At 36.4% G+C, this 15,288-nt stretch overlaps 1 long non-coding RNA gene across 4 annotated transcripts; it reads right to left on the bottom strand.

Annotated features, from left to right (window-relative positions):
• Positions 1-6,550: 6,550 nt before the first annotated feature.
• Positions 6,551-8,690, bottom strand: LOC129755543 (uncharacterized). 4 transcript variants are annotated; one of them, XR_008739278.1, is made up of 7 exons: positions 8,345-8,690; positions 8,156-8,274; positions 7,835-8,091; positions 7,329-7,356; positions 7,146-7,272; positions 6,943-7,086; positions 6,551-6,879 (listed from the first exon to the last, which is right to left on the bottom strand). It is a non-coding gene; the product is annotated as an uncharacterized LOC129755543 (long non-coding RNA). The 4 variants fall into 4 exon arrangements; XR_008739277.1 differs by having other exon boundaries at positions 7,835-8,015; XR_008739279.1 differs by having other exon boundaries at positions 7,835-7,959.
• Positions 8,691-15,288: the final 6,598 nt, after the last annotated feature.

Below are 15,288 nucleotides of genomic sequence, written 5' to 3'. Positions count from 1 at the left end.
AAAACTACTACTCGTCGCGCGCGCGACTCGATTACGTTTTATGGTAGGCGCGTTAAACAGTATTGGAATCAGAAAGCAACCGAATGTACAGTGCAAAACTTCCCTACTCATACAGGTCCATAGGCAATGTTTTGAGGAAACCATTTCGATTTGTTTGTAAATTGCAAATAAAACTATTTGGAGGAGCTGTAATCAAATTTGTTATTAAAAAATCCAAGATTGATCAACTTTCAATACAAATTCACACACTTAACCCAAATCCGCTCTAAAGTGTCAATATGACACTGTCAATATGACTTGGTTGTATCTTCATTCAGACAAATCAAAAGGAAAAAAAATTCTGGGACCCTCAATGAATTCATGAAATTTTCAATTTTGCATTATTAATTTTTTTTATGGAAACATCCAGACAAAAATCTCCCTAATCAGACCCTGAGTGTCAATTTGACACCACCGTTTTCCATCGCTATATCTCTCTAGTTTTTCTAGAAACCTCAGTAGATCAGCTAAAAAAAGATAAACAATTATATCATTAAATGATCATGAAAGCGAAATAAACTTTTTCAGTGAAAATCATTTGGTAAAAATTAGTAATGCAGCATTTCGAGTTCAATGATTCAGGTGGATGTGAGTAGTCAATCAAGCTAAGCTAAGCTAAGCTAAACCTCAGTAGATCAGCTAAAAAAATTTCATTTAGTGTCCAAGAAAGCTGAAGTTAAAAGCTATACGTTGCTAAACGTTTTTTTAATTCATTTTTTAAGATCATCACCACAAAAAATATAAAAAAAGTGGTATAAAAACCGTACTTTTCAATCTATGGACCGTAAAAATTGTTTTACTCATAGTTGAAAAATTGTGAAAAGTGCACTTAAACTTTTGATTTCTTTTGTCAATTTACAATTTCCCAAATTTTCTAAGGAGGAGGCCATGAATCGTTGGCAACTAACGCGTTTCATTTTCACTCCGTCGGTGAAAATTTAATGTTTTGATATTTTAGAGGTTAAATTTATTCAAAACTTGGAAAAAATTAAATATCGTACTTTCAAATGTGTCAATCGTTAAAAGTGATTTTCAGGAAAGTAATTGTCTCCATCGGCGAAGTAAAGACTTTGAGCATCGTTTTCCTTAGGCGCAGTCCGTCAAGAGCTGACTGGAGAGTTGAATTGATCAACGACTAACAGGGCCAAAAGATTATTTGGTGAGTTTGTTCCATAATGATTATTACAAGTAAATTTGAAAGAATAAATGTTTTCTGGAAATTTCGCATGGAAATCTCCAAACTTAAAATACATTTGAATATCTCCGATTTTCAGGAATAGTTAACAGAAAAAAGGTCGTAAGTTCCAGCATTATCTGGCTCAGCAATTTTTTTGTTCCAAAACGTAGTCCCTTCAATCAATTGATTTTGTGGTTTTTTTTTTGTATGCCTGTGTGTTCTAAGGACTATTTTCTGATTTTGATGGCTTTTCGTTTATTTTATGTTTGTGACCACGTGCGCGTGTTTAAAAACTTTTCGGAATGCTGCGATTGGAAAAAAAATCTGCGATAGTTGGGCAAACGCATTTAATGCATTTATAAGTAAGGTCGAAGTAGTGAGCTTTCAAAGAAATTTTTGGTTCCGTTATTCGTAAGTACGAAAGTTCGTCTTATAAATTCATTGATATTTACCATGAAATCTTTGGAGAGGGTTGAGTTCCAAAAATTGCATGTTACAATAACGTTCATTCTTTTTTTTTATAATTTTTCTTTCCAATGTTAAAATTATTAAATCATAAGAACGTAAGGTTTATGACAGGGTAAGTACTCAATAAAAATGTTTGATTTCCCGCATTTTTCCCGCATAGTTTCACAAAAATTCCCGATTCTCAAAAACAAACAAAAACTACTCACAGAAGCTCTATTTAACGGTTTTCTGCCATTTTTTCTAAATTTTTTAACTTACAGTGTCGGACAATAGAATAGGACCACAGCTCAATCCAAAACAGAAAGTGACAAAACTTTGAGAAAAAAAAACCATTTAAGTGCATCAAACCATTTACAAATTGTAAATTCCATTCTTCGAAGAAATTAAAATCATCCATCGTTAAAACAATTTTCCTTTATTTAAAAATGCGTTTTAAGCATACTTACTGACTAAAATGACGCGACATAAAATAGGACCATAGACCTTTAGAATTCATGGTAAAAAAATTTAAAAAAAAGGAAATTCATACCGTGATCGATTTGCAGGGTTAGTACTTGGTGGTATAACCCTTATTACGCATCACTTCTCGCACCCGGTTCGGCATCGACTCCACCAGCTTTTGGCACGTTCTCACCGGGATAGCGTACCACACCGCCTGGATTCTCTCCCACAGCTGCTGCTTGTTTTTTGATTTTTCGGTGTACACCTTATTTCCCATAGGTTCTCTATGGGATTGAGATCAGAGGACTGTGCTGGCCACTCCATAACGTCTATCTTATTATCCTGGAACCACTTTTTAACCGTTTTAGCGGTATGTTTGGGGTCGTTGTTCTGCTGGAACTGCCACTTTAGGGGCATCTCCCACCCGGCGTGTGGCAGCATTACTTCCCGAAGTATCTGGGCGTAGAGATGCTAGTCCATAATCCGGTCGATCCAGTACAAGGGACCCACCCCGCACCAAGAAAAGCACCCCCACACCATGTTGCTACCTCCTCCATGTTTGAATGTTTTATTTGTATACTGGGGCATATACGCACAGCCGAGTGGGCGATGGACCCAACTCTTTCCGTCTGAGCCGATGAGGTTCACTTTGGTCTCATCCGACCACAGCACATTTCTCCATAGTTTCTCCTCTTCCGGACCGACCCAATCGAAGTGATCCTTCGCATACTTCAGCCGCGCCTTCAAGTGCTTCGGCGTCAGCATCGGCACCTTCCGGGGACTTTTTCCTTCTAGTCCCTTCTCCGCCAACCGTCGCTGAATCGTCCAGGAACTCACAGATAAGTTCAGCTCGTCTCTGATCTGCTTGGACGCTTTGAAAAGGCCCTTTTGCGAGGCCCGCTTGATTGTCGAATCGTCCTTTGGCGTCGTTTTGCGGGGGCGGCCGGTCAGTTTTCGTTTGCCGGTGCTGTGAAGTGCGTTGAAAACGAAAGTTTTCGACCTTCCTAAGTAGTCGGCAATCTCGCGTTGGCTTTTGCCAGCCTTGTACAGATTCCGGATGATTGCTCGCTGGACTTCCGTGCAGTGCTGTGCCCGACCCAGCGCTTTTTCGCTGAAAACAGAGTAGGAGGAAGGAAATCTTCATTTTTTGTTTGTTTTCATGATTTACATGATTAATTTTATGGGAAATACTTACCAGGGCACGAAAATGGACAAACAACACCGAAAACAACACCTTTTCTTCAAATCTAGAGCGCTGAAAATGCCGGAACAGCCGAACCGATGAGCTGGTCTTATTTTATGACTTTTTTCACCCTCTGACAGCTTTCTGTTCGAGTAGAACAAACGGGTTGCTTTGATTGCAACAAACGTGCAGTATACAAAGTTGGCATACTACAATAAGTGCTTGCCGCTAGGTGTCGCATATTATTATATTTGAATTGGTAGTTTAAAGGTGATTTAAATATTTTGCATTAGAGCGGTCCAATTCTATTGTCTGACACTGTAAATCAATTTAAAAAAAAATCCATCGTGACGGCCCTATTTCTGCGCATTTTCATATCTCGCTAACATGAAACCCAGTTTAAATATCAATAAGATCATTTTAATCCTCCAAAGCTGTTCGCAAAGTATCCGTTTCGGGAAAATTTATTCTAGTTTCCCAATGTTTCAAAATTGAGTAGATATGTTTTATCAGGTTATCTGTAGGTGGTTCCGAATGAAAAGAGCTCTAGAAAACAATTTTATTTTCCAAATATTTATATATTCGGATAACTTTGCTGTATTTAAGTATTTTTTTTTTAGTTTTTGAAATTATCAAGAAAAAATCTATCCGACGATGTGTAAATATGTGGGAGGTCAAATGAAAAATTAAACCGCTGCCCCGAATTTTCCGGACAAAAAGTTCTACTAACATGAATGAAAATGACTTCTAATTTTGACTTTACTTCGCTGTATTTCATTTCTTAATGAACCGACTATTTAGACTCAAATTTAAGTTTTTTCTTGTTAATTTGATTATCATTTTCATAGACCATACTTGGTCTCTCAAAAATCTCAGTTTTTCAGTATATTGGGATGATCCTTAAGATAATTGGAATTGACAAGAACAACTTTGGAAAGCCAAACAAAGCCAAATAAAAATGAGAAAATGCTCAAAGTTTGGAACTAAAGAGAAATGGTAACGGTGTGGGTAATTCAAGAGAATTTTGAAGTCAGTGATAATATCAGACCAGTGCTGAGAAATATCGCTCATGGTCGTACGACTTTAACAAAGTAATCTATATGAATATCATCTCTTTGAAAATCCTGTCATAAAGCAACGCGATCAGAGCATTCAATGTTTCTGTCATCATGTTGCTGACAGGAATTAATGTTGCATGACCTTTGTAGCATGCCAACCCAGTTAGATCGCGTTTGTTTATTTACAATATGTCTGTTCAATCAACTCTAGTCGAAACGGGTCGAATCAAGTAGAAATGGATTGACAGTTGATCACCTGTCTCTTTCCAATTGACTTCGACCGATTTCTACCAAGTCGAAACTAATCCTGCTGCCGAGCTGGATTGGTTTCGACTAGTTTCAACTTGCTCCATTGAACATCGACCTGACTAGTTTCGACCAAAACATTGGCTCGTTGAACGTCTATCAGTTAACAGAAACCAGTTGAAACCGATTTTTACTAACGATTGAACGAAGCTAATAAAAATCTCGTTAATGCATCGACAGCAAGCAATAAAGTTCGAGCTGTTTTCGGGACATGAACGGATAAATCTCAGAAGGTTAACTTCTACAGACCGGATCAGGTAAGAAGTGTTCGTTTTTTGTCAATAAAAGTCTGAAAACGAAATTTGGTTTAACAGGAACGTGGAAGTCTAACTTCCACTAACCGTTGGCCATCTAGCATCGACAAATTTTCCTCAGAACCGCGTCAAATTTTCTGACTTCGAGGAAACGTCAGTTTTTTCATTCCAGAAGCTTTCAGTTGGTTTGGAAGATAAAATACCCACTCTAGTCCGGATTCAGGTATTATCCAGCATCTCGGATAATCAAGAGCTTGCTGATCCTGTTCCGATTGTCGTTGAGGAGTAGTTCAGAGCATCAACCACTTCCGTCGATTTACCAGGTCTTCCAAAATGAAAATCTTAGGCCACCGTTTATTCCGGAAGAGATTCAATATGGATCGGCACTTGGCAAATAGTTATCACTGGGTGTGGTGAAGCATTTTTAATAATTTTTGTAAAAAATAAATGTTTTGTTTTGTGGGTCAGTTTCAGTTTTTTATTTAGTTAATTGAACAACAAAAAGATCCCCTCATTTGATTCCGATGATCTCTTTTAAATTTTATTTTGCCTCTAAAATATTGGTTTTTCATCGATGGTATGCGCAGTTTAATTCAAAATCATATTAACCAAAACAAAGATTTCAAGCCGAACTGTATGCCTAAATTCCTTTAATCCATTAAAAAAAATGCTATGAAAAGTTTAGTCGACAGACAACGTAAATAAATGACCATCATGCTAGCTTGGATGTCAGTCATTTAAAAATGTCGCGATATCCGACAATATGTAACAGTGATATGATACATATGTAGCATGACAGGGATATTTACGAGTGTATCAATATCACGTGACATTGTATGTTTGATGGTTACCGTTTGCCTGCTCTGTATCAGACAAAATAAGTAATTTATCATTTTAAACTTATTGTTTTTTTAGAATAGAGGTATTCAAAACAAAGTGCTAAAACATTGTTTTTTCGAAAATTCTGTACTTAGAGCATGAACATCATAAAAAGCTGTATTATAGTATAGCGAACGATCATCAAATGGCACATTTCGTACAAACGATTCAAAACAGCCGGAAATAAGGAAAATCAAGTCACAAGAAGGTAATTTTTTAATCTTATGTACAATCATATGTGTTATAACTAACATTCCAGCAAACATTTTTGTAAGTATATTTCGCAACAAACTTCGTTGTACGTTTCATACACATTAAAGAATCATCGCATAAAACTCGCAAAAACAGCATTAATCTACCAAAGTGGAGGCAATATACATATGTACATATTTTCAAATTCTGGCTTAAACGATAAGAATTATATAATTATTTTTTATTTACATACACACAAAATTTTCGAGGCCGGAAATTAGCAAAATTTTGCTCAAATTTGACCAGCTAAAAAGTTAGCAATGAAATTAGCAATTTTTCATAACTAAAATTTTAGCAAAATAGTCGAAAAGTGTCCGGACTAAATTTTTACTTATTTTTCAGTATATAAAATTATTTTTGCTGAAATTTTAGCAAAATTGTTTTTGTCCAAAAATTAACTATAATTTTAGTAAAATGAAATTTTTCGATAATTGTTGGTGCTCTAAAAAAAGATGAAGATATCAAAAATGAAAACTCGTTTATTGACGCCCGACTTACAGATTATAATCACATTCATTTTTATCACAATTTACGATCAATACTTCAAATTTATTCTTATTCACTTTGTCGATATTCTTTACGTCTCCAAAATCGACCACCAGCGTATTGACCATATCGCTTCCATCGGCCCCATGTTGCAGATTCCTTAGACCTATCCAATGACCACGTACGCCACCGTTTGCACAAATGGATTGCCTAATCGAATTTCATGACAATGGAATATCAATCAAAATTTTAATTTTTTGCATTACACTGACTTATGGAAACAGTCTCCATGGTTGAGATAGCTGTACGTGGTAGGATAGAAAAGAATTGACCAATCTGGAATATGAAATGAAAAGATCAGCAAAAATTCTATTAGGAATTTCAACTTTTCAAGCAAACCTATATTGTGATATTCTTGAATTAAATCCAGTGTAACGAGTGTTATTCCAATTATCCAGCGGCACCCATTTTTCCACGGGTAGCATTCTGACCGTTTGCATTAGTTTTTCACTGGTAGGTTGACTAGGTTTTTATGGGTAAAATCTGCGAAACAAAATTATTTACAATTCGAAAAGGCGTATTATAACTTGGGGGAAATCCACTTTAAAAACGCCTCCAGGAGTAACGGTTTGATCAATCAGGATATTGTATATGTCTATTTCAATCATAAATAGAGCAAATTGTTTTCGTTATCATCCTTCTCGTCAGATCGCTCGTTTGACTATGTTCCTAAAATAAATCAATTGAAAGATTAAAAAAAATAAAGAACTGAAATAAATTCTTACCTATCACGGATATGCATAAATTCGCTGCCTGGAAATGATGAAAGCAGAAATAGAATAAAAATGAAATGGTTATAATATGCATTTAAATGTATTTAAAATATTTATAGTAATATAATAGGTTTAAGATTCAGAATTCAGTATAATCAAGATAATACAAACAAAATTATCTTACATTTACAGATTTAAGGAACAAATTACAGGATTTAATTTAAAATGCAAAGTTGAGATTCGATTCTGAAAAAAATAAAATATTTCAACGGAGGATAAAATACAAAATTGATAATTAAGAATGGAATTTCAATGTAAGCTTTGAAATTCAAATCCGGGATACAAAATCAAATACACATTTTTAATTTAAACAAGTATTCCTTTCTCAAACGAGTAATCTTCTTAACATTAATTTTTCATTTCAATTCTTACTTGAATTCTAAATTTTAATTATCTTAAACAACGTCGTGATAAGCATTAAAACAAAAACTTATTTGATGAAATAAAAAAAAGATTACCTTGTCGTGAATTCGTTTAGCTGGTAGATTCGAAGAAAAAGAATAGCAAGCAGAGGCCGATGAAAGGAAAAAATGCCAGAATATTTGATTGCCGATCGAGGATTCTGGAATGGATCGATTTACGCCTGTTTCCATCAGGTGTATTGCTGGAGCTTCCTTTTTTGCCGAAACAAAGTGGGGCCTGTGATGCGAAACAAAATAAGCCTTCATATAGGTTTCAAGTTTCATTTCGAGTTGTGACCATTATTTTGTTCAATCTTGAAAATGGTTATGTTAAAAAAAATCACTAATGAACGTTGCGGTATAGACACTTTTACTTACCTTTACATATTACGGAAAAATCCACGGGCGGTACGTTGATCAGTTGCCGGAAGCGAGCTGAATACAAAATGAAGATGACCCAAAGATAGATCCGGGGCGACATAATGTTGTTTTTACATCTACATGGTATATAAGAAAAGAGGCGTTCGTAAAAAAATTGGATTTCAAAAAACATAATTTGCAACTTACAACAATCTTTGGCTCTACCTTCCAAATTGACCGCCTCGATACAAAATTGTCATCTTAGGGCTCGGCCAAAACCACCGGCTGTTCGTTGCCACTCCGGAAGATGATTTCGTTAACCAGAAACACAACTTTTAAAGTTTTACGGGAACACGATTCAAAACAATAACTTATCAAAACAAACCGCACCATCGGGAACGAACACGTTTCGAGCGCAGACAAATGGTTTGAGTCGGTGCTAATGAAAATACTGAAAATAGTAGCAAGTGAGTAGTTTTTACTCAAATTGAGCTAAAGCCATGACAATATGGGAAAATGCTAACTCGAGAGTAAAAAAAAATTTTTGCTAACAGAAAGTAATGGAGTATTTTTGCTAAGTTGAGGCCGAGAAATTTTGTGTGTAGTATTCCGTCTCATGACATAACTTGACGAACATAATTCCTAAAATTCACTCGGTCCATGGCAACCGTTCTCCAATTTCTCGGGCACCCCACGTTCGCCAGATCACGCTCCACTTGGTCTAACCACCTTGCTCGGTGCGCCCCCGCTCGTCTTGTTCCTACCGGATTTGTAGCGAACACCTGTTTTGCAGGACAGTCGTCCGGCATTCTCGCAACATGTCCCGCCCAGCGTATCCGGCCAGCCTTCACCACCTTCTGGATACTGGGTTCGCCGTAGAGTCGCGCGAGCTCGTGGTTCATCCTTCGCCTCCAAACTCCGTTCTCCTGTACGCCGCCAAAGATGGTTCTTAACACTCGTCGCTCAAATACTCCGAGTGTACGCAGGTCCTCCTCGAGCAATACCCATGTCTCGTGCTCGTAGAGAACAACCGGCGTCGTATACAGGTTACACTTCGTGCGAGGGCTAAGTCTTCTCGACCGCAGTTGCTTGTGGAGTCCATAGTAGGCACGACTTCCGCTGATAATTCGCCTCCGGATCTCACGGCTGGTGTCATTGTCTGCGGTCACCAGTGAGCCGAGATAGACAAAGTCTTCGACTATCTCCAGCTCGTCCCCGTCGATCGTGACCTTGTAACTACTGGACAAGCGGGTTCGGTCGGTCTCGGATCCGCAGGCCAGCATGTACTTCATCTTGGACGTATTAATCATCAACCCAATCCTTCCTGCTTCGCGTTTCAGTTTGCGATAGATGTCTTCCACCGCCGCAGATGATCTGCCGACTATATCAATGTCATCGGCAAAGCAGATAAGTTGACTGGATTTGTTGAAAATCGTGCCCCGCATTTCGCCCACCGCTCGTCGAATAACACCTTCTAGCGCCACGTTGAACATCATGCAGGATAGACCATCACCTGAATTATATAAATTAGACGATATTCAAATCTCTATCCGTACATCCTGAAAGTATGCGAGAGAGCTCAAGTTTTGCTCTCAATGCATGCTAACCGTTGCGAGAGACAATATTTGCAGCTTCTCTCTTGAAATTTTTTTCCAAATGAACCATCTGATTTTTAGCAATCTGGTTGCACTGCTTATCGTCTAGAGAACAACAATTCGCATTACCATTGTTAACGATTTGAGCTGTCATTTCTAATGCGATTTTATGATTGCTGGGATATAGTTATGAGTTAGTGTTCATATGTTTCCAAATTTAGGAAAAAAAATGTTGGAGCGTGTGAAAACAACAACCCGAAAAGTAATGAAAGTCGAGTTCAGTATCCTCTATGCTTATGCAATTTTTGAAAAAAAAAAATGGGAAAACAATTTTCTTATTTATAAAGTTGTTTGTAATCATAATACTAAGCTTCTGCGAATTTTTCAGCACAAAAATGGGTTCTAAAAGTTTAAGAACCGCTGTTTTACTGCGATATCAATCATTTGAGAACCAAATTGAACGTTTACGACGATTCAGGGATCTGTTTCATGTAATACTAAAGCTTAGCTCATGTGCCACCATGTTTCAAAATAATATTCGATCTCACAATTGCTTTTTAACTAAAAAATATTTAGATTTTTCCGATTCAATGTCAAAAAGATAAAACAAAGTTGTTCTGTACATGATATGAAAGCACTTTTCTACACTGTTTTTAAAACTGTATCGAAAAGCACTACTTTTCGATAATGTTTTTTTTTCGGAAGAAAAAGTAGGCCTTTGCAAAACCCAACTTCGTAACGAAAAACAAACATTTTGGGACGGTATACTCGATTTTTCACTTTTTTTCGAATTTGCATAAACAATTTTATGTATACACATGCATACACAATTTTATGTAAATTCGAAAAAAATCACCTGGAAATATAAATTCGCAAATGTAAATTTGAAAAATTCACCTCAAAACTCATTAATTAACAAACGCATCCCAACAAATAACAACATGTGGGTCTCCTTGCCAACGACTGAAAATCTATGATCAAGTAGGTCGTGGAAAAAACTTTTTGACACTGAATTCAGTGCTGGGAAGAAGCACTTTTCGATACAGTTTTCACTTTTCAACACTGAATTGCATAAAAAAATTTCAACTGAGTTTTGCCCCAGGTCTGAGATATGAAAAATCGTTTGGTATACTTAACTAAATATTGACGATTTTGATTCTAAGGGCCTCAATTTTTCCTAAATTTTTCAACAAAATGGGACTTATAAGCAAGCTGTAGCAACACCAAATCCTTAATAGTAGAATTTAGAGTACTTTGGAAGCTTTTGTGAAGCTTTCGGGAACACGCAAACATTTTCTCTTAACTAAAAAAACTCTGTTCTTGGGGTGACACTAAGCAAAAACTGAGAATCTCTAGAAATGAAAATTGAATAACTCTGTGTTAAGTTCAACAATACACTAAGAAAAACAATCTGCCAATCATTCTGGTTGCGGTAGGTTACATTCGCAGAACCATAAGCATCAGTAGTGTGATCTTTTAAGTGCGCAAAGGCACCGATCTGACCTCTTTGCTTATAGGGTGTCGCATTATGTCTAAGCAGCGATGCAAAATGAACAGTTTAAACACAATTTAGAAGAAAACCTAATTATTTTTCACGTTTATGTTCTCTAGTCAATTTTGACCCCTTTTTTCAGTCTTTTGGAAAGTTTTCGATAGAATCTGCAGTAGACTGCCCCTAATTTGTATGAGAAATTTCAAGCTTGTGAAATGTTATCCTAGACTTAGAACAAGGTCTAATGCCAAATTTGGGCCAGATCGGATCACGGGAAGGAGTCGCTCGAAGAGCCTAAAGTTTATATGGGATTTTGAGACATCTTGTTCGGGAGGAACATAAAAATCTAGTTTTTCATGAATAACTTTGGTCCCCTTCGGCCGACTTTTTTTGCAAACGGTATTTCTTAAAGCCTAAACTATGACAAATATTTTATTTATAGACTGCATTTCGATTTGACTTATGATAAAAAAAATATTAGGCTTCAAAAATGGGGTAACTTTTTTCAGGGTGATATTCATCACTGTTAAAGCTGCGTCAAAACGTTCGAAGCAGTGTTTCTCACTAAAAGTGATGAAAATAATTTTTTTAAGCTTAATAACTTTTGTTCTTAACTTGAATCGAAATGCGGTCTTGAGATAAAATATTTAGTTTAGGTTTTAAGAAAAAACGTTTTCAAAAGGAATCGGCCGAAGGGGACCAAAGTTATTCTTGAAAAAACTGGATTTTCGTTTTCGAACAAAATGTTCCAAAATCCCATACAAACTTTAGGCTCGTTGAGCGACCCCTTCCCGTGATCCAATCTGGCCCAAATTTCAAATGTCGGGTCATTTGGAGCACTCTAATCTGCAGGCTTCACGAGTTTTCTCAAATACAATTTTGTGTGGACCCAAAAAATTTCAATCGGTCTCGCTTGAATTGTGAAATAGGTACCAAGCCATCGTGTTCTTTGAGTAGTGAATTAATGGAAAATCAGGCCAAAACAGTACAGGGTGATCATTAGAGTGCCTCAAATGACCCGACTTTTGAAAAAGTTATGCGTTGCATCGAGATTCGATCTGGTCCCAATTTGGCATGAGATCTTGTTCTAGGGCTAGGATCAATTTTAGCCAGCAGCGCGTAACATTCCACAAATTTGAAATTTCCCATAAAAATTTGGGGCAGTCTATCACTGATCACTGATCATGCTTGCGGATCATGGGCAGCAGAGTACGGTTCAGGCACTCTCGAACGTAAACAGCTGTATTCATTGTGTCAGTGTTCACATCCCGAAATGAGGCAATTTTCTTACTGGCGTAAGCACGCATGACTTTTCGGTCCAAAGTTTTGTCCACAGGACTAGGTTTCCGCCTATATTTTTGTTTGTCCACGAAGCTGATCCTTTTCCTTACTTTCGAATCGTATTTTGGACCGCTCCAATGTTAACTTCTTCAATTTTCGCCAACTGATTCAGCGAAATGTTGGTGATAGTACACCATTTGTGCACGATATTTTTGCGCTTTTCCGGGGAAATGCTTCTCATTTTGACGAAAATAATTAGAACTGGAGCTCACGAAACATAGAGTTTTAAATTGAACTGAACACAACTACACACAGCGGAAATCAGCTGTTTAAATGTCAGACTTAAACATAATGGAGCACCCTATATTTATTATTACGCACAATTCCGAGGAATATAATAAAACTGCCGGTGGGGTCTTGGAAAAACGAGTGCATTGTATTCAATATTAGAGTAGAATGTTTAGAAAATAAGTTAACGAACATCAATAACACGAACATATGTCATGGTACAAATGGTCTTATGAGTAAAATTTAAAAAAAAAATCCAATCTCAACAATGTGTACGTATGTACATATGTAAGTATTTGCATTGACAATACTGGATTCTTCCCTCTATTTTTGATAAGTTCTTCCTAGGATGTCCATGACTCTCTCTAAATGACTCAGCTAAAAAGCATGATTGTTTTTTCGGATATTTTTGTACCGAAACGTGCGTAGTCTCTGTTATCAATGCCCGCCCATGGCATTTAATTGGAAACGTGCGACAAAAATACATCGATCAGATAAACATTTAAGTTTATCAATCAGGTCCCAAAAGTTAAGATTTACGATAGCAGACCACGAACAGACAGTCAGTCCAGACACGAGTTTATCGGCTCATTTATCCGAATTAAGGTCACACGAGTACGCTTGCAATTTCGATAACGAACCAAGAGTAAAAATCTGATCGATGTTGGGTGCCCTTATCGAATTTCACTCTTCTTTTTCTCGAGAAATGTACACATATAGGGAAACTTTCACTCTCAGTGAAGGATAGTAAAATAATTACAAATTTTTTTTTATTAATTTTTTTTTCCTATGTATTGAGAAGTTAAAAGAGTATAAATATTTTTTTTAATCCCTCCTCTATCAGCTTTTGCAGAGCAGGAAATCCGAACGCATGAAATGCAACGATATGCAAAAGAACTGCAATTTGTGCACCTTTTTTTTGTTAAAACAAAAAAAAACAAATAGCTACAATATTCACTGGGACGAGATTGTCCCACAACTGGATTGGCACATGGTTGGGCAATGATGCATCGTTGAATATTTATGGGATACACCGAAAATAAAACTTTCGCTTGCATTCTGACCGAATTTCCCTTTCATTTTGCATGTATCAATATCATTACGGCCATCCGTCAATCGTGTAAAGACACGGATTTTTTTCAATGAGTTTGGTTCAATGGTACATTCTGATGCTAATTGTTGGGTTTGACGTGGTCCAAATATTTTTTTTTTTTGCGCTGATAAACAGCAAGGAATAATCAATACAAAATTTATTTTACATTTGTACCAATCCTGTGATTCATTTCGCCTCGAAAACTGCATTTCGGGTGCATTCTTCTCCAGACGCTGCACCATTATCGCTCAAAATTGCCGACTGACCCAGTGACACATTGACGTTCAATTGTGGCAAAACTTCCTCAATAAAAGCCGGTTCTCGCGGATTGATGGACGTGCGTGCCAAATTCGTACACATAATTCGATAAGTTAAATGCAATTTCCAGAGTATCGAATTACATGAGTCACTTAAATGACTGAAATTGCAGAATAAGGAACAAAATAATTTGAAAAATAAAAGACAAGAGAAACAAAAATTTGAAAAAAAATACTTAAATCAATTTTTTTTTCTTCTTCTTCTTCTTCTTACATCAACACGGCCAAAACATGTAGGCATCCTGGAAAATGGAAGACTTGCGTCTTTCATGTTTCTTTTCAGCGTATTACCTGTTACATATTGCTATGCATTGCAGATATTACTACGGCCAGGCTAACCATGTGATGAAAACCGCGAAAGATACAGGATACAGGGGCGGAATGAAGCGTGGAGATCCCTACCAAACTCCTTCATATAATATTTTGAATATGGGAAGACCTAAATATGAATTTATGTCGTCTGGGAAGTTTTTATGGATTATATTGATATATTGATACATTAAATGCTGTTAAGGAATTAGGAAATTACGGAACTTACCAACATTATACTCAACGCAATTAGATTTAGAATAATTAATATTACATTTGAGATTCTGTAAATCAGCTATTTTGCCTTCGTATCTTTCCGTCTACTCTGAGGATAGTATGATGGGTTAATGACATTAGCTCAAGTCCATAATTGCCAAAACAAAAATTTGAAGTAAATACTGCAAAGCTAAATTGATATTTCGAGAAAAATATTTCAAAACAGATTTGATATTTTTTCACTGATTTTCGAAAACAACAAACAAGATGAAACTTACACTTCTTAGATTCATTAGCAGACTTTTACTATTCTTCACCAGATGTCATTAAAAACCGAAGAAATAATTTTTACTCACCAAATGTCAGTACGGTTAGTTGGAAGATGTAATGCATGGTAACGCTAAAGATTGGAGTTTCGAGATTTTATGAAGCTTTTGAAGCGCTATCTACATTCAATTTTTTGAAGGCATTTGCAATATGCCAAAAAAAAAAAATTTCGTCGTCATAAATCCAATAGCGAAACATCGAGGAAAAAATACATTTTACCTTGAAGCGTTGAT

Source organism: Uranotaenia lowii, chromosome 3, assembly GCF_029784155.1.
Source record: "Uranotaenia lowii strain MFRU-FL chromosome 3, ASM2978415v1, whole genome shotgun sequence".
Taxonomy (NCBI): Eukaryota; Metazoa; Arthropoda; class Insecta; order Diptera; family Culicidae; genus Uranotaenia; species Uranotaenia lowii.
The sequence above is the reverse complement of the archived record's forward strand: the minus strand, read 5'-3'. Positions and strand labels throughout refer to the sequence as shown.